The sequence below is a fragment of the Protopterus annectens genome, chromosome 3.part0 (assembly GCF_019279795.1).
Source record: "Protopterus annectens isolate FY-2018-M chromosome 3.part0, PAN1.0, whole genome shotgun sequence".
NCBI lineage: Eukaryota > Metazoa > Chordata > Ceratodontiformes > Protopteridae > Protopterus > Protopterus annectens.
The window spans coordinates 1020595111-1020616354 of NC_056731.1; positions in this window are offsets into that span (position 1 = coordinate 1020595111).

A 21244-nucleotide genomic window follows, 5' to 3' on the forward strand; every position below is an offset into this window, starting at 1 on the left:
CAGTATAAATGTATATTTAAAGAATCTTACTGATATAAAAGACAAACAGGTACACTGCTATTCACATATTTTCATTTACTAAGGTTTCAACACAGATTCTTTGTGTGTGTGTGTGTATGTAAGGCATGCTGATTTAAGTAGTTAGATTATCTAGTCTCTGAAGAAGTTTGGCTCTAAGGCACTGGGAAGGGATAAATAAGAAAAATAAAAAATAACAATTTGATAGCATAGTTTAACAGTATTGGTTTCAAAAAACCCATATTAAAATATGACCCTGATATCATGATATACCAAATACTAGCATGTCATTGGAGAACAGACATGGGGGGATTTAATAAAGCCTAGATTGCCTTTTTTGCCATGTAGGCATTGTGCCGCACTTCTTAAATGGAAGTAAGCAGGTTTTTATTTATTTATTTAATATTTTTTAGATTCAGTAAACACTGCTTTGTGGAGCGCATGCACACGCCAACGCAGGAAGTTCCATGGCATGCAAGTCACCTCATAAGCAGGTGAATCTCATGCAAATGAGGCAGGTAGAGTGATCCAGCAAGCAGATAGTCAGCTCTGCAAACCCTGTGTCCCTGTCCATAGTGTACATGAAAAATTCCATGTACAGGAATGTTGACAGACAAAAGGAGCTGTAAAAATGTAGATAGATGGAAAGAAATGATATACCACATACAGATATGAGAGAAACTATCCTGTGCATGTCTGAAAAATTAAAGGAAATAAGTTAAATTACATTTTTTTAAATAATCTGGGTATGTTTGCACAGTGCACCGCAGTGGGCAAGCATGCTTTATAAAAAGATAAAAAAAAAAACTGGAAAAAGCAAAATTAATATCATGAGACAGAAATGTATTACAGGACCCTGCGTGGAGTATCTGCAATGGTGCATTGGCGCTGTTGCTAATGTGGTAAGGCTTTGAAGCATGTAGTTTCCAGGCTGTGAGCACAGATCTCTATGCAAATGAGTTGGAGTTACTGAATAGCATAAAGAGGTAATCGTGTCCATATATCCCATCAGTGTAGGAGAGAACTTTGTTGGTGTTTACAGAGAAGGTAGCTGACATCAGGGGTGGTTGTGGCCAATGACTTCTAAGCTTATTTCAGCTTAGCTGCACCTGTTTCTATGGTGCACAGCAACTGATTGTGCCCTTTCAGTGGGGGGGGGGTGCACTAACTTCTAAGCTTTGTTTAGCTAAGGGGAGTCTGTTTCCACAGATTTGCACTGCCTACTGCCATGCTGAGCATGGAAGTCTGGAGGGGGGTGTACACTAAGTGCTAAGCTTTGTTTACCTACTGGGTGGAAGTTTGCGTGGTGCACCACAGTGCTAAGTGTATCTAAAAGCCAATGACATAATAATTAATTTTGACCCCTGTTTAACTTAAACTAGGGCCATTAAATTATGTTAATGATATACTAGACAGGTATAATGCATCATAGGTAGCCAATCACAGAGTCAGCACCTACAGGAGAGGACTATAAAATATGTATACACCCTACAGTCTGATTCTTCACCCATACTCTGCACCATTGCAGTACAGACTTGGGATTTTTAAATGAAAATGCAGGTCTGTTACATCTTTATGTGCAATATGCTGCAGTTAATGCTCCTGCTTCTTCTGACATAGACCTAGACAGAGAAGGAGAAGAGTGTTCAGTCCCAGGGTAACCTTTCAGGGGCTATATGAGCTGGAACTTGTAGAGGGCAACAGGGTGGACAGGGACATACTATAAGAACTCACTAAGCTCTGCCATCCTCAACTCAGACCCAGACCCAACTGAGGGAAACCCATCTCAGTGGAAACAAAGGTATGTGTAGCCCTTAGGATACTAGTGACAGGTACATTCCAAAGACCAACTGGGGACATGATGGGGGTCTTGCAGGCATCAGCATCCAGGGTACTCTAACAGCTCATGGATGCCATGCTACCACATGCGAGCAAGCACATTTGTATTCCCCTCATCACTGAGGTGAGGGCCAGCAATATGCAACACTTCTGCTGTGTAGCACACTAGCCTACACTCCTGGGTGCCATAAATTCCACTCATGTACACATCAAGTTACCACCCAGTCAGGAGGGTAGAATCTACATCAACTGCAATGGATGCCACTCCATCAACTGCCAGGTCACATGCAATTCCCAGGTGATTATCACAAATGTGTGTGCTGGCAGTCCCGGCAGCTATAATGACTCCCATATATGGCACTCATCATAGCTGTACCAGGTGTTTGCTAGAGGTGACATCCCACATGTCCATTTACTGGGGGATTCTGGCTATGCACTGGAGCCATAGATGATGACACCCATCAGAAATGCACACACACAACCATGGAAGAACACCATAATGAGGCACATGCACAAACTAGGAACATCTTAGAGTGCGCCTTTGGGTTTCTAAAGTCATGGTTCTGGTGCCTTGATATATCTGATGGAGCCCTGCAGTGCACTCCAGCCACATTTGCACTGATATTCACAGTAGGTGCCATGCTCCACAATGTGATCCTGTGGAAACAGCTGTAGCAGGATCAGCAAAGGGATGGGATACATGGCACTCCCACTAGTGCCAAGGTCATCACAGCCACACTCACAAGAGGACTCAGAGGTGAAACCCCCTGATAATGTCCCTGTAGGCAGATGTAGGCATGCCCAGTATGCCCTGGTTTTGGCTTGACACCTTATTCCTACTCACATGCATATAGTAAAATCATTGATGGCAGGCATCCCACACAACCTGTACCTATCCATGCATTGATTGTGTACTGCTTGCATCACACAGAGTCAGCCCTGAACTACTGTTCTGTCAACTGCTACATTTGCAAGGTAAGGCTCTATCCTACACACTACTTTTCAGGATTAATATAATACGGTATTGTATGTATGGATCTGCTGCAGTTATGCAAGGAAATATAGCGGGCTAGCTGTAACATCCACATGGGACTACAGATACCCTATCCAATAGTATGTGTCCCCTAATAATCAGTAGGCCTAATAGTTGGAATATTCACTACATCAGTTAAGGGACATGTTAAACAGTGGAGTCACATGATATTTGAAATACTGCCTATTCCAGTAGATCATCTGCTGTCGTTCCTCCAGCCCCAACACAGCAGTGTTCCCATATAACTGCTTTCACAGAAAGTCAGCAATGGTATATCAGCAGGCCAGGCAATCTCAGGGCTGTAACATAGTACTCTAACACTTATTGTATGTCCCACATAAAGTAGAAATAATAATGTACATATTTATGCTGTTGAATGTGTGATGAATGACTTCTCTCTGTCGGGCATCCTGTGTGTCTCAGTGAACTAGGGAAGTTAGCATGGGCGATGATGTTGATACTTCTAATCTAGAAGTAGTCACATCTTTTGCATGTGAGGTATTATTATCTTGGTGTTTTCATAGTCTGTCAATCTGTGTGTGGTGTAACATTATGAATGTCAGTCACATATTAAGTACAGCAGACAGCTGTGGACATTTTGAGTGCAGTGCAGTACTGTAGGAATGGGGACAGATGTCAATGGCTGTAACATATCTCTCAACATCTTAGTGCAAGAAATCTGGACAAAGCCTGACAAAATGGGGGGACAAAGGCCAACAAATAGGGGTATATTTTATAAACTGCTCTCATAAACTTAAAAAGTTGCTAGAAAAGCAGGATTTTTTCAACAGACATTTTTCTGACAGAGTTGAAGTCAGAAACTCAAATGTATGTCATTATTTAGTGACTTCAGTCCTCAGTTCATCCAAATGATTTCCCAGAAAACCACAAATTTTATGAGGAACAGACAAAAATTATGACATAATTACACACAATCCTGGACTGGAGAGCAGGTAGGTGTGTCCTGGAGTCACTTTATAACTAATGACTGTCACACGGGCATGCCCAAACAGTTAAAATGAGTGCAACTCCAATTCTGTTTCTCCATCATCAGAATGATCTGGTATGTATAGATATGTCTATACATAACAGCCATATACATATACATATCCCTCTGTCACTATCTCTCTCTCACATGCATAGTATAGCTATCACTATGTAGTGCCAAATAAATATATACCAATATATATATATATATATGTATATATATATATATATATATATATATATATATATATATATATATATATATATATATATCACAATGATACATAGACTCTCCCCATGTATCTACAGGACACCTAAACATATCATATACACACACAGCTACATTTATATATACTCCGTGTTAATTATATAACTGTGTGTGTGGATGTCTGCATTGTCCTATATACCCTAATAATGGTGAGAAGATCTGCACTATCACACATTTATACTGTTACTCAAATGATCCAAACTAAGGGTGCAACAGAACATAATCCACTTATCTTACATACCCCTATGCCTGCTGGATGTCACCATGTGGAGAGATGCAGGTGAGCAGATGGTGCAATGCATAATGTTGTCAACACACGCATGGGCAGGGCACACTGTTCCTGCCAACAGGTTTGCCTATCTAACTGTAAGCAGCCACATATGGCCATACTCATAAATGTACACACATAGCTAAGATGAGTTATCCCACTGCTAGTTTACTAGATGCAGATAACAGTATGAAGCAATATCACTCTACAGGCCACAGTTCAACACAAGCCTAGTTTGTGTAATGCACAAATACTGTGCCTGCAATCACATATAAATCAGACTCAGCCTGTGGTGCATGCAATAAATAATGTTATCTACAGTGAATAAGACTAAATAGGTAGGGTTCTAATCCCACTGCAGGCTACTTGGCACACATCTGCATGTGTGTATCCCGGTGCAGAACAGCTGAGATTCCCTCATGGGCTATCTACTTGCTATGGTTATATACTTTTTGGCCCTGTAACATGCTGCTGGTCTCCAAACTGCCCTCTTCTACAAGGCGTGATGATATCATCCACCTTAAGAATACCAGCTGACACTCTAGTATCAGACTTAATATGTGGTGTGTGCGATAAATACTGTAATCTATAGTGTGTAAGACCTAGATAGGTAGGGGTTCTAGTCTTACTCCAGGCTAATTGCTGTGTGTGTGTGTGTGTGTGTGTGTGTGTGTGTGTGTGTGTGTGTGTGTGTGTGTGTGTGTGTGTGTGTGTGTGTGTGTGTGTGTGTGTGTGTGTGTGTGTGTGTATGTCCAGATGGTATAAATATGATCATCTTCTTAACTTAGAAATAGGTAGGGTTTTGCAGTTTTTTATTTGTAGTGTGTGTGATGTGGTGCCCCTAAGGACTGACCACAACAAGGCCTGCTGATATCATTAAGTATAATATGTCCTGAACTGATTGTTTTAGCAGGCATGAGGTGTGTTGCAGGCATCACGCACTGTGATCTGTAGTTTGTACCATTACATACATAAATATTCTCATCTACATACAGCCAGCGTGCACTATGTGTGTGCCTTGGCATGTCCTGTATACAGTGATTGGAAGTGCTGCTAGCCTCACAGTAGCCATGCTTGTGTGTGAGCCTGTTAGAGCATTTTACATCAGGTTATAGTACCATAGGGCATTTGAATTTCACTAGCATAATGGCCTTACAGCCCTCACAATCATAGATATTTTTATACCCCTAGTTACAGGATCAGTACATCGTGCCCCAGTCCAAGGGAGACACAGGCAGATGTCCTGTGTTGAGATAACGGTTGCCCAGCCAATCATATAGATGGCATGTGCTGAGGAGCACTGAGGTGCACTGTGTGCCATTAGGCAGGGTTCTGTTTCAAGGGTGTGTGCAAGTCTGCTAGACAAATCTATCCCACAAGCATGTAGTACTAATGTCAGATATGAAGTTAATGTCCTTACAGTGAGTTATTCATCTACTATGCCTCCTACAGATAGGCAGCATAAGCAATCAAGCAGGGTCACACACTGCCCTGTATGCAAGACATAGTTCTCCTCTGAGTAGTCAATATGCCACAGGTGACAATGACAATCATTGCAGACAATCTCCATTGAACACATACTGAAGATGTGAAGTGTTTTCGTGAGGGACCATACTGCTGTGTGCAATTGCCAGTACTGCTTTGAAAGGTACATCACCAAATGGCCATTGTGTCAGATATTAGCATGCTGAGAGAAGAGTACTTGGAGGTTATGAGTATGTCACTTACAGGTTACTGCGGCCTCAGCTATGCCATATGGTTCCTGCTATATCACTGTAGAGACATGGTGATCTGAGACACATTAGGTGTAAACCTGTGTGGTCAGGTCTCTCTGCCCAGTTTGTTCATCCCGGAGTATGTGCAAAACATGTTGCGACTGATGTGCTACTTACAAGGTACATAGGTCTAACTGATGTAAGTGATACTACATATATATTTGCATGGAATTTATGGCCATTAGTATGTCAACGGGAATGTGTTCACAATACCCACTTGCAGGATAGTGACATACTACAGACAATCTATTAGTGCTCACAATTTGCAGGCATCAGCCAACATTGCTAGCCACACACAGTCAGTAGTTGCATGTATTGTGGTTGAATGGATTCCAAGCAGTAGAGGACCCAGGACTGTGCCCTATTGAGCACTGCTGCTTACCGATCAGCTATTGGAGGTGGATGTCTCTATGTTGCGTATGTGTGCCAGCAATGAACCTAGTGACACCTACAATGACAGTATTGTGGATGCCTAAGTGGGTGCTTAGTAAATGTTGCCTGAGTGGGGGATATAGTCAGATGGCCTGGTTCAGTCTAGGGGGTTGTATGCCCTGATGTACCCTCACTTAGGTCCATGGTGACTGCCTCGGAAATGTCCACCATGTGTATCAGTCATACCTCTCAACTGTACAGAGTTTTGCAGACTGTCTAGATTTTTGCCTCATATTTTTGTTCCATTTTACATACAATTGTCTTTTTTTGGCAAATAAGTGGCAAATCATTAAAGACTGAAGTTAGAAAATAATGACAGATATTTGAGTTTCAGCCTTCATACCCTTCAGAAAATTCATGCTAATGCAAAACCTGTTATTCTGTCAACTTTCTAAGTTTGGAAAAGGAATATTTAAAAATTTTCCCTATTTTGGGGCTTTTGTTTCACTTTTATTTATGGCCTTGTTCAGATTTCTTGCTCTAAGAGGTTGAGAGGTATGGTATCAGTCATGCTTCCCCTGTCACACATCCAAACTGTGTATAGTCAACCGTGTGTAGAACAAATATATGTGTGTTGGTCAGCTCCATGATTATTGCTCCTACGGACATACAGATATGGATACTCAGACAATGAGGTGTATAGTTCTGTTGGGCAGTGGATGCAGCACCTCTGTGCAAGGGTATAACAGTTGCCATTGCCCACTCAGCTGGTGTGCAGCCAGTAGTGTCAGTATGATTGCAAGGGTTTCCCAATGGTGTTAGTCATCCTTGTCAGATCACATGAGGGATGCAGCCGGGAATATTATCATGTACAATAGATATTTTGTATCTTCCAGTGAGAGGCCAGTTATGAACTGATCTGTAAATTTGGAAGTTATGGGACAGGTTGTAAGAATGTCGTGTGTCACATGTGGTGGGGACAAGGGAGTGCAGTTGACGCAGACTTTGTGGGTGTACAGGTTAGATATAAATACAGACCTATTATATGTGGTATCATGACGTATGAGGTCACTGACAATCTGGACCTGTCCTTTGAGGTCACAAATGTGACAACACTGTGCGTTGTGGTTCTGCTTTGTGCAGGTGGCTACTTTTGCCATTTGCCATGTCTACAAAACATCACAGCAACACTATGTTCTTCTTTTAGCTGAGAGGGTAGTGCCACCATTTTGGGGGGGCACTCTCATCCAAACTGTCACATAGCACTGTCAGCCTGCCAATGGCAGTTGTCCACCAGTCAGATTTGCTGAACCATGACAAGCCTCTGTCTATCCTGTCACATACAGCCAAGTTCATGCAATTGTAATGCTGCTGACATAATGCATGAGTGTAGTGCTCTGCATACTTGCCTGTACCATCTGAAGAGGAAGGTGCAGTCACGCTATGTCAACCATCCCACAGGAGCTAATAAATGGCTGTCCTGACATATATGTCTGTATTGTCTGCAGGGGGTTTTAAAGAGACTGATCTGTAGCCAGATCCCATCAGGGAGGATCTCACATGGGGGGGCTGTACTGGTCACACATATTGGCCAATGAGACTAATGCTCAACTCCAGCCACATATTCCAGCATAGACAATGTGTGGTCCAAGACAGACCTTGTCTCAGCCCACCTTCTGTCCACTGCATCAGTTAACCAATCCAGGGTGTCCCCAATGCAGTTGAGGCAGTCACAGATGCCAGATTGTGCTGCATCCATAACTCTAAGTATATGTCTGGTGTTCCAGTCAAAATGTGCCTGTGCCTCCTTGCTGGCCAAAAACATGCACCAAGTGACCCATGATATGACACCTGCAACAAGTGGTGGATAGACAGCAGGCCTCCTACAACATCTCTATCTATCCCCATGTGTGGGAACTCATAAGATCTCTGGCTGTGGCCATTGTCTACACTTACTGGAGCCATAGTTGCCACATTTTTTCAATGTCCACACCCTCTGACTGTTGAATAGCTGTGGCCTCCAGGGACTGGTTATGTGTGGTCATACTGACTGTGTGTGGTGACAGTGGAGGCAGAAGAGGGATGTCTACCTCGGGACAGATTCAGCCCCCAACACCCCCACTTGTGCCTCACTGTGGCTACCAACATAATCAGGGTCCGAAGAGACACTGACATCAAGTTGTGTAGGGAACAGACACCAACCCTCCCCTTGGTCACCTGTGAGAAGAAAGTAAAAAGAGGTACATGAATACCGGGACTATTGTGTATGAAAAGTCCACCAATACTCATAACAACAAAGACACACAACTGGATTATCGGTCAAACGTTTTTCTTCTCTGCTTTTGTCCAAAAAAGACTTCCTCAGAACAAAATATGTATTCAACTCAATACCTTTTTAACCATCACTTCAAGTAAATCAATTAAAACTTGACCAGTAAAATTTACCTTTTAACTAATCAATATGAAACTATACTTGATCAATCTACACATAAAAACCCAGTACACCTAACTTAACATATTGAAATACACGTTTCACTGCCTAATTTATTTTCCTTTCAATCTTTTGTTTTTAAAAGGCATTTTAGAGTAATTGTCTCATTTCAACCTGGAGGCGTATCTGCCCTTAACTGTCACTGTCAAAGTGTTTCATTTTGTTCAACTACACTCCTGTAATTATCCCCTCTAAGATACTTAGGTACCTGTTCCAGACTGGAAAATGAAAACATTTTACTCTGTTTACATCTAAAATTACTTTTAAATAGGGCATTATTCTGGCCCTTAACTTTAATAAAATATAAATATTGTTTACCAAAACAGTGTCATGCTTACCAGAAGCAGGACCATGGCCTTGGCCAGTACTTGATGGACCTGTGAAAAGTTGAGGGTGAGGTAATGTCTGTACCAATGCACATCAAGGTAATATGTCCATATATCTCACATTAACAGTAGCTAATGTGTTGCTTGTTGTATCAGTCACATTCTAAATATGAGAGTACAACTGAGATTAAACACTCCCCTCAAAGAACAAAGACTTCACACCCATGTAAAAGTACTTACAGCCTGACACACTGACTGCTACAGTATTACAGTGCTGATAACACATGTATGCTCCTCTGCTGTGGAAACTCCATGATGTATGGTGTGATGGATGCCTGTGAGCTGTCTTGTGTGCTTCAGTTCGACAGGGATTCCTCAGTTGCCAAGAGTGGTTGTTCCACTGCAGGCCCTCTACCGGTGATGGAACAATCCCTGGCTACATCTGCTGCTCTTTGTCATGCAGCGTTGATCATGTCTGTGTGTGGTGTCAAACCTGCTCATATATCCTGCCCTGACGGCCAGTGTCATTCACATCACGGTCAAGGTTTAACCACAATGCAGCCCACTGTTCTCTGTTTTGCCTCCCCCTGGACAGTAGGATGTGATGATGTTGCCTTAGACTTCAAGTATAATTTCATTTTCTGCATCAGAGAAGGGTTAATGGTGACTATGGTATATAATTCCTGAAAAACAACAAAAGGGGAACACTTTACAGGATCACATATGTGGAACTACACTATGTAGAGATACAGCAAGGACAAAATGGCTGGCACTATCCACTACTTGCTCACACATATCATACTCCACACACTAAGTGTGTGGATATCATCGAGATGGTAGCAATAGTTAGGTATTCTCATGTGTGCCAGGACAGATACTGCTGTGTGATCATACACCCAGCACTCGAGTCTACTGTTGTGTGTCCCCTAGAATTCCCAATACTATTCTAGAATGTCCAAAGGTCAGTTGTCAATCTCCTCTCCGGTCCAGCTGGTGAATCTGGGAATCTTGAGGCAATGTTACAACTGCCTCATGTACACAGACAACCCTCTCCTCCTCCCAACAAATTCCAACACATGTGAGAGATGCAACCATATAGCCAAACTGGAGGCTAAGCTCTCTCAACTCAGTACTGGCGTAACCAGTCAGGAGGGGAAGGAAACCACACTCACTACAATTCCAGTGTCACATAGACCTACCACAACAGCAAACCAAACACATAAACACACAAAAACATACTCAGAGGCTCTAAATAAAAATCTGCCTAAGCAGCAGAGACTTCCAATGCAGACACCAAAGCAACCACTACCCCAAAACAAAACACGTGCAACACATAGCTCACAAAGCCAGTGTGCTGAACAGTCACAGCCCTTAAGGCTAAACAACACACCTGATACACTTGTAATAGGTGACTATTGTTAGGCACACTGACGTCCCGCTCACCAGGATGAACAAGGAGAAAGTCATGGTGAGCTGCCTGTCGGGCGCTAGGATCCGCCACATAACACAAGCACTCAGGTCACTCCAAGGCAAGTACAAATATGACTCAGTCATTGTCCATGCTGGTGTGAATGACCTGAGACGTACCTCTCTGGACTACATGAAAGAGACATAGAGGAGCTCTCTGAGCATGTAGCCCAGGCCGGTATGACCCTGACCTTGAGTAGCATCTTACCCTCAACAAGAATGATGCCACAATATGAAGACAAGCTGATCAATTTCAACAACTGGCTTAAGTATTGGTGTCATTCAAAAGGGAACTAATGCCTGTCAGCCTGGGATGACATGCTCGACAAGCCACAATGCTTCGCTAGAGACGGCTTGCACCTGTCACCCCTGGGCTTTCAGATATTGGCAAAGGATCTTGCTACCCCCATAGTGCCTTTTTTAGGCAAGGCTCAAAAGACAAACTCACCTCCATAGGTATCATAAGGGATAAGAAACTAAGAGTAATGCTACTCAATGCCAGAAGTCTAAACCTCAAGATGCACGCACTCGAAACTCTCCTTAGCATGGAGAACATCGATATCTGTGCAGTAACAGAAACCTGGTTCAAGGTTCCCGAGAGCACCCAAGCACTACCAGGTTATACCTCATACCATGCTTTTCGGCCCCAAAACTTGGATCGAACCACAAAAGGAGGGGGAGTATCAATATTCATCAAAGATACCCACACCTCCAGGTTGGTGGCACAGCAGGAAGCATCAGAGACTATCCATGTGCAACTAACAGTGGGTAAAACTGCCTTCCAGTTTATAGCCTGCTACAGACCACCCTCCCAAACCCAGGCACCCCACTCGGCCTTCCTGAGAACACTGGAAAATATGAAGGTCTCTCCAAACACCATTATATTGGGCGACTTCAACTACCCAAACATAGACTGGGAGCATTACTCTAGCTCCAACACCCTAGCCCAAAGGTTCCTAGAATTTATAAACTCAAATGCTATGGAACAACTTGTTACCTCTCCCACAAGAGGGGAAAACATACTGGACCTGATCATCACCAACATGGGGACTCTATTCCCCAGACCAGAAGTGTATCCTTCACTGGTAAGATCAGACCATAAACTAATCTCACTGGATATTCACATCCCGGCCCCACCCCCTGCCCAGAAAACCACAGTGAAAAACTTCTCTAAAGCAAATTTCTCACTCCTCAAAACCGAGGTGGAATACTTCAAAGCCCCCGGGCCTGTGGAAAATACGGCCCAGACCGCAGAATCCTTTATAAACGCATTCTATGAACACCTTCAGGAATGCATGGATCATGCAATCCCAAATAAAACCAAGACCCAATCCTCCAAAGGCAGACGTCCTGTCTGGTGGACCCCAGCCATAGACAAACTATACAATAGAAGGAGGAAGCTACTACATGATAGAACAAAATCCCAAAAAGGGACGGCATCTCTGGTCAGTATTAGCAAAAAACTACGGGCACTCATAAAATCATCTAAGGCCAGCTTCGAGAGAAAAATTGCACAGGACACTAAGGATAATCACAAGGCTTTCTTTAGTTATGTTAGGAACCTGGGTGGGAATTCCCAGATATGCTCAGAATTAGTCCAAAATGACAAAAAATACACCAAACCCACAGACATTGCCAACATCCTAGCCGACAGATTCAGCGCAAACCCCTCCCCCTTCCCACCAAAAGGGCAAATACCTATCCCAACAGAGTGCTGCCCCCCCTGACATCTCAGATGCTCAGGTAAGAGCTGCCCTCTCCAAAGCAAAAAAATGCAGCATCAATGGGACCAGACGGTGTCCCAGGCTGCATCCTACATGAACTCCAAGAAGAGCTAAACCCAAACATAAAACTACTGTTCAATCTCAGCCTTACTGTAGGATATGTACCCAAAGAGTGGCATAAAGCAACAGTGGTCCCTCTCCACAAAGGTGGTGCCTCAACAGATCCTGGAAACTATCGCCCCATAAGCCTGACTAGCTTGGTCTGCAAAGCTATGGAAAGGATCATCATGGACCTCATAAATAAAGATATTGGGGATGTACAGACTCTGGATCCTACCCAGTTCGGCTTTGTTAAGGGCAGATCTTGCCTCTTAAACCTGGTCGATTTCTTTGAAACAGTCACTAAGGCCATTGACGAGGGGAAGGTGGTCCAGACAGCCTACCTGGACCTCGCAAAAGCCTTCGATACAACACCCCACTCGGGCATTATAGATACGCTCACCAGCTTAAATATAAACCCCTATGTCACTAGATGGGTTGCAAACTGGCTCAAGGACAGAACCCACATGGTTAGAATTGCTGGAGCCATGTCAGACTCCTAAACAGTTACAAGTAGCATCCCAGAAGGCTCAGTCCTGGGACCTCTCTTGTCCGGTATATATTTCTCGGAGTTACAGGCCAACACGGAAGTACTGTGGCTGACCAAGTTCGCAGATGACTGCAAACTGGGCGCCATAATCAACTCTCCAGCCGACACAAGCATCCTCCAAAAGGGCCTCATAGAAACAGACAACTGGTGCCAGAGCCATGGCCTCAAGCTAAACGCCAAAAAGTGTATAGTCATCCCCTTTGGCAAAAACAAATTGCCCACAAATTACCACATAGGTGGTAATCCATTAAGTACAGAAGAAGTAATTAGGGACCTGGGGACCCAAGTTGATAGCAATCTTTCATTTGACAACCACGTGGCCAAAGTGGTTAGAAAAACATTTTATATAGCCCACCTAATCATGAAGGGATTCACATCTAGATCAGGGGAGGTCATCATGCCTCTTTACTCATCCCTCATCAGGCCCATAATTGAGTACAATGCCCCTTTTGGGATGTACCTTACCAGACACCTGCAGCAACTGGAAAGACCCCAAAAGTACCTCACCAAGAGGATCAAAGGGCTCAAACAGATGCCATATGCTGCCCGGTTAAAGAAACTCCAGCTCTACTCAGTGGCATACCACCTGCTCAGAGGCGATCTGTGCCTGACGTATAAAGCCATGTCCAACCCAGAATTAATGGACATACTGCACCTCTGAAAATCCAAATCCCATCGAGCTACGAGCTTGAGAGACTTGAACTTCAGCACTGAAATAAATAGGAAATGCTGGAGGGACAGATTCATAACCCAGAGGCTCCCTTCACTCTGGAATAAAATCCCAGTCCAGGTTAGGCAGAGTCCCTCATTGACTCTCTTCAAGAGGAATCTTGATGAGTGGATGGGAGATCATAGGTTTACCCCGGGTATCACTTCTGTGTCACTGTTAGACAGAGGCACAGTATACTAACCTCGAAAAAGGGCATAGCAAAATTAATTTAAAATGGGTGGCGAAAGCCAAACACACTCTGGCTAGGCTTATAAATGCCCGAGGGCAGATAGCCTAGTATTAACCTATGAATCTATGAACCTACAAGCAACCCCCCCATAATATGTTATAAGAACAGTGCCGTACAAATAGCAGTGTGCTATTCCAACCACTATAAAGAGACAGTCCAATGAGACCAGTGTGCCAAAATGACAAATGACATTGCACCTTTAATGTATTATACATCTTGTATAGGTGTAAGACATCCGGAGAACAGTGACATATCTTTATCACAGGTCTAAGACAGGTTTAATGCTGTAATCCCTATTCCCCATAAGTCTATTCACACATCTGCATCCTGTCATACACAAAATCAGTTACATACCTGATGGAGTGCAGTACTTCTCTCTTGATATGTGGTAACAGTAAAGCTTTCACAAACACGTGCTCTGTGTGAGGAAGGTATCATACAGAATCCTTCCCCATAGTCAGATGCTTGCCTTTTAAACATGCTTCTCATCAGCAGGTGATTGTCTCTAAACTAATCTGTGGGTTTGAAATGCTAATTGCAGCCAACACAGCTGATTTGCACTATTATCAGCCAATGGCATGCAACCACTGTACAATATATAAAGCCTTCATGTAGATTAGGGGCCCTTTCTGAAATGTTTTGCTGGACATTACTGGGGTGAGGAGACTACATCATTGCAGAGGGTAGGTCTGTAGCAGAAGTCTTTACATAGAGATGTGTGTGCTACAGGCTGCAGCTGCTGCTGCAGGTAATAGACATAGGCAGACAGTGTGAAGTGTTTGGAGGACAACAAGCTGTATTAGTAACTGTAGGAGCTGTGTCAGCCTAGTTATTGAGGCAGACCCAGAGAGAGGTTACCCTTTCCACTCCAATTAAGGCATGTGTTTAAGGTCAGTATGTTTGAGAACACTATCACTAACAGAGTACTTGGCAACATGTTTGGTGTGTCCTTGGGTAAGATGGAGTATAAATATAAGAATATGCCCACCATTTGGGGCAAATGCCAGGCCATGTGTTACAGTCTGGTAGTAAATTGCAGCATATTTTGCAGGCCTTGTTACAAGCAGGGACTTCCAATGTGCATGTTATCTGTGCATCTGCTATAATCTGCACAGTGAATTTGGAAGGATTGTGTGGTGCACTCTGGTAATAATGACCATTATTTGCAGTACCTGTGTTGACATTCACTGTGAATGCATATTAATGCATGACATGACACTTTATGCGCAAATAGTTTTGCTACAGGGATGTGTGAAGTGTGTTCCTACCTGCAGTTGTGTGACTTCCATCAGTGAAAAGCAGACGTCATTTGAAATGCATTGTGTTGGTAAAGAGTGCATGACTCAATCATTAATTGCTGCCTTCACAATACTGTACATTTACTTCTACACAGTACTGGATTTGAACCCATGACTATGTGTGTGGCAAAATGTAATATTTGTAAGGCAATTAACAAACTGAGCTACGGAGTCACTGCTACAGCAGGTGTATTTGCAAGATATATGTGCACGCATACAGGCTGTGCCATACATTTACTACAACCATTAGTATGTGCATAGCTTTGTATGGATGTATGTGTGGACCAGGGTTCCAGCTGAACATGTATTTTGCAATTAATGCCTTAGCAGGTGTCTTTCTATGTGTTCTGTTGAAGGGCACATTTACCTGCTATCACAGGCCTCGCTTACATCCATCACTATGTCTTTGGCTGTCTAATGGTTACTATTGCACCAGAGTCCAAGGTACACTCTCATTTTTTCCATTACTTTTTATTCAAGTTGTGTGGTGTGGTGCCAGCTCCCCTGAAACAGGCTTATTGACTGTAATTGGCAATTACTATGTTTTCTTTAAACCAGCTGTTCTAATTAAGAGTTGTGTGGTGTGGCAGGTTATTGCAGTGGTATGCAGGTGCTATGATCTTGGATTCAAACTGTGGGACAGATGTTTATTTTATAAGTGTATATTACAAGTTTAAAAACACATCAATATAACTCTATTTAGTTGAGCTAAGCAAATGCAGCAATGCACTAAAAATATAAAGAAAAGAAAACTGGCGAGATAGGAAAGGGGTGAAATGAGGCACAAGCAGCATGAAAAATGTAGTGATAGGCAGGTAGGGATGTGCAGGAAGGGTGCAGGAAAGAATCATAGCTCTCCATTTCTTGTACAGCAACAACTGTGCACTTTGACAGAATTTGTACATGACTTTGAACTCTCAACCCCAGAAAGAGGTGTGAGGACAACATAACTATATTGTCACACCAACTGGACCAAATTATGTCTGTCCAGTGGACACGTGTGCAAAATGAAGAGATATGTAAAGAACAATATTTTTATTTGGAACAGGTGCCTATTTTTTTTAAGTGAGAGTGGAATGTTGAGGAAGGGACATAGGTATATGTGGAGGAGGTAGGCTGGGTAGGTGGTGATGCATTTGCAGACAGACAAGACAGACAAGGCAGCAGACAGGGGTGGTGTGTGACACATGAGGAGGGTGAACACTTTGGATAGGGAGGGTGATGTGGAATCCAAGTACCATGTGCCTCCAGACAGCAGCAGCGTGACTCACATCCCCACCCTTGGGACTGTCGGCACTGCTCCTTCACTGCCCTGGGAGTGGCAGTGCTGGAGGCTGGGTCACAGGGTGAGGCTGCCCCACCATGTTGGCCAGCATGATCTCAATTTGGCACAGGCAGCGGTCAAACTCACTGTAGACTAGTGCCCCCCCTGGCTGAGCAAAGGTAGGCAGATCAGGTGGAATAATCCTACCTTGATGTGCTGTAGTAAATGAGGTATAGCAAAAAGTTAAGGTTTGTAATAACCAAACCATTGTTAGTATTAACAGAATGTAACATTTATTTAGTTAACTCAAATACATATTGATGTATGTTATGTGTAACACAACAGTAAATAACCTAACAATCAGTATGTTAATGGCATGCCAGTAAGAAGTAAATCATAAGGCCAACAAAACAGTTAGTTTAACTAAATATGTTAATATTGAATCATAATAACACCTAACAATAATACATCACATTTTGCAATAATATAGTTAAACAAAAATGTTAATATTAAATCATAATAATAAATAACAATAATAAAATAAATAAAGATAAAGGGTGAGAAGAGACAGAGAGAAACAATTCATTACTGACAATGCAGACTATATCCCTGAAAACACTGATAATAAATACTGTGCAGGTGTGTAGTGTCAGTTTTGAGTACAGTGACTATAATTCTCCTATAGCTGTAGCAGATACATACCTCTCAAGCTGTTAGCATTAGATAGTATGGACCAAGCAATAAAAAATGCAGGTACACAACTACACAGAACACTTTTACATAATGTGGACTTCTATAACTACCAAGGCATTCTGTAAGCAGATTTGGTAATACATTGCATTCCAGGTAATCATTTTTCTGGTAATCCTGCGACAGACGGATTAGTCAGTTTTAATTACATTATGAGAAATCATGATACTTGAGAGGCATGTTTGTGTACAGTACATAAACTAGAAATCCGGCATGCCTTAGTTGGCAGGCATGGGAATAGAACCCAAGAGCTATGACTGCAGGGGACATCTGCAAAAAATGTAACATTGACTGTAGCAGTTTAATACAGAAATGTAAACAATACAGTTGTTCTGGGAATATGTAGACAGATGTATTTAAGAATCAACAATGCTGCTTAACACTATATTGGTATTGCTAAGTGTCTGTGAAATCTTAGCACAATCATATTTGCCCATAACATGGACTACCTCAACCATATACCATTTTTCCTGGAGTGGAGAAAAAGAGAGCAGTATGTGATTGAATCCGTTTTGCATTCTAGAACTACTGCAGTGCTATATTTGACTGCAGTGATAGTAGAACACACATGCATGGCATACAACATACTGCATTTACTGAAGCTGATTTCTTTAGCAATCAACAATGCTGCTTAACACTTTATTGGTATTTCTGATGTGTCTGTGAAATGTAACCACAATGATATCTGTTCATAACATGGGCTACCTTGGGTCTACTTTAGGACCTCAAAAGTTTAATAGCTCGAAAGCATATGGATCGAACCATATGCATCAAACTATTAAACAATCAAAGTCCAAAAAAACAATACACAAAAAAAAAGAATGTTTTTTAAACTTGTGTAGGCAGGAGGGCAAGCCCGCCTGTAGCCCCCACATGGGGGGCTGCGCCACACCCCCCGCTACTTAAATATACCAACTCCGAGATTGCACTACATTGAAGTAAATGGAAATCTCCACCTATGGAGATTTCCGTTTACATTTTCAATGTTTTGCGCTTTCAGTGTACTCGTGTCGAAAATATCGTATTCAATATTCTCGGACTTTGAGCACATAAAGTAGACCCGGCTACCTCAGCCATATACCTTTTGTTCCTGGAGTGGGAGAAAAAGACAGTATTATGTGACTGAATTTGTTTTACATTCTAGAACTATTACAGTGCTATACCTGACTGCAGTGACCGTAGAACACAAGCATGAAATGCAGCCATACTGCATTTAGTACAACAGATTTCTGTAGGAATCAACAATGCTGCTTAACACTTTTTTGGTATTGCTGATAAAGGTCTGTGAAGTCCACACAATCTCTGCCCATAGAGTGGGCTACCTCACCCATACATTATGAGTTAAACAATACAGTTTGCAGGCAATTAGTTTTGTATTGTACAGTTATTACAGTGTTACAACTGACTGCAGCAACCTTACCAGAGACAAGCACTGCATATAGCTGTACTGCGATGGTTATGACAACACAATCCTGCTGTATGGCATTTTGCTTATTGTTATTGGTATTGTTTATTGTTTATTGCAAGAAAGTTGTTATTGTTCATTTATTGCACTACAGCACTAATTGCCCATTTATTGCACTACAGTTCTACTTGCCCATTTATTGCACTACAGTTTTTATTGTGTATACTTTATTGCAGTAAATGATTTACTCTTTCTTGCTTATTACACTACTGTTAGCATAATAAATCCGTACATACCGCACTCACGGTGCAACCTGGCCAGGCACCTGGTATGGGACCCAAAATTACGAGCCCTCTCAGCTGCAGCTGTTGAGAGAGAAGCACATCATTATGCATACCAGTTTTGTAGACATTCAGCTTGCATATTGGTAAAACAGTGGAAAACATACTTACATATTTGTGGGGCATTCCCAGCTCTGACATCTTGGACCCAGGTGTCCAAGGTCCTCTACTTTCTCCTCTTCAGGTTGTCATAATGATGATGACACTAATCACCTGTGTGTGGGATGCCAGTAACACCAGAGAGTTCCCTGGCCAACTTGTCCCAGGCTTCCATCTTACATTCTGAGCCCTCAAAACCACCCTGCAGCAGCCTGGGTTCATAATTTTTTACCAGGAGCCCAACAAAGAACCTGGACTCCTAAACACCCCATTCCCTGCACCTGAAAGTTTGCACCTTCATGATCACCACCTGCCATATCACTAGTTGATCAGACTCCAAGGACTGTTGCAGAATTCCTGCCCATTGCTCCTAATATGGGCTGTTGTGTCACCCTTATATGTCATTGAGCAACATTCAAAAATGTACTGCTTTGCTAATCAGGGTGCAAACCAATTAAGTTGAGCTAAGCAGTGTGAAGACTTGCACAACCATGGTTTTAACTAAGCTTAACACCAAGCAAACAAAAGTAGCTGTTAGCATCTTTAAGCAGTGTTCAGCACAGCACAGCAGTGCCATATTTCACAAATTTGTTTTTAAAATTAAACATATATAATAAATGAAATTACAGAAATCTTATCACTGTTATGGACTTAAACCCAGGACCTACTAAGCATTATGCTGCATTTCTACCAATTTAGCTACTTGAATATTATGAAAACTAGTATACATTCACATATGTTACTGGGCTATCTGTTAGTGGTGCTAAGCACCGTGGTGCACCACACAAAGGCACTTAAATAGACACAAACATAAATAATTACATCTGTTTTTTATTTTTAGATGTCTAGTAGCTGTCGATTATGTATGTAAGAGTGCTGCTCGGAGTGCAGCGTCGTGCAAACAGCAATTTAAAAAAAAAACAGAAACAATTTAAAATAAGAAAAATACGTAATTATGATAATTAATGACATCCAGTGTCTATTTTTAGATGTGTAGTAGGTGTCAGCTGTCTATATTTGAGCACAGCTTGGCATTGCTGCACAGCGTGCCTCACAAACATACAAAAATGGAAAAAAATTAAAATAAAATATTACACATTTGAACCAATTTACAGCATTTCAACAGTAGTGGTGGCAGTACAGGGAGCCTCACCCTGTTTGCATCCACAACCATGGGCAGCCTTTACACTTCTCCCTACACTGATTCAATATTCCTATTCCTATGCTCGTCTTTGGCAGTGAGCCCTCCTAGGGTTGGGAGGGTGGCCTAATGGTTAAGTTTGCCTTACAAACACAAGGTGCAGGGTTTGAGTCTCACAAGGGATAATTGGCTAGGCTTAAAATGACCCACAAGGGCAGTTAGCCTAGTACTAACCTATGAACCTATGAACCTATTAATATGCATGGTGCACTGTGGCCGTGTACTTGGAAGCATTCTATGTAGGCTCTACACTGTGCCTACATGGATTTTATTAAATCCTGGAGATGGTGTTAGAAGATTATTATACGGACAAACATTGCACTACATACAGTGATCCCATTTTCAGTAGAATGAAAGCCTGCACTCATCTTTGGTTGGTTATTTTGTGCACAAGTGCACACGTATAGATGCATACACATTTTAAGAAACTTTTCTGCAGCATGACCTAGAAGTGCAACCAAAGAAGCTGTCATGAACACATGTAAAGGATATCTAAGGGTGAGGTGCTGATATTTACCTTTATTATTTCAGAGAAACAAGAGACCCAATGTAACAGTAAAGATGTTAGAATGGTAAATGGTGATGGTATTCAGACAAATGATTAGGACCATTAAAACAATTGAATGAAGGATGAATAAAAAGTAACAGTGTGTACTTCTTATTAAACAATTAATAAGACAGTTATTAAAGCCTACCTCAACACGAGATGT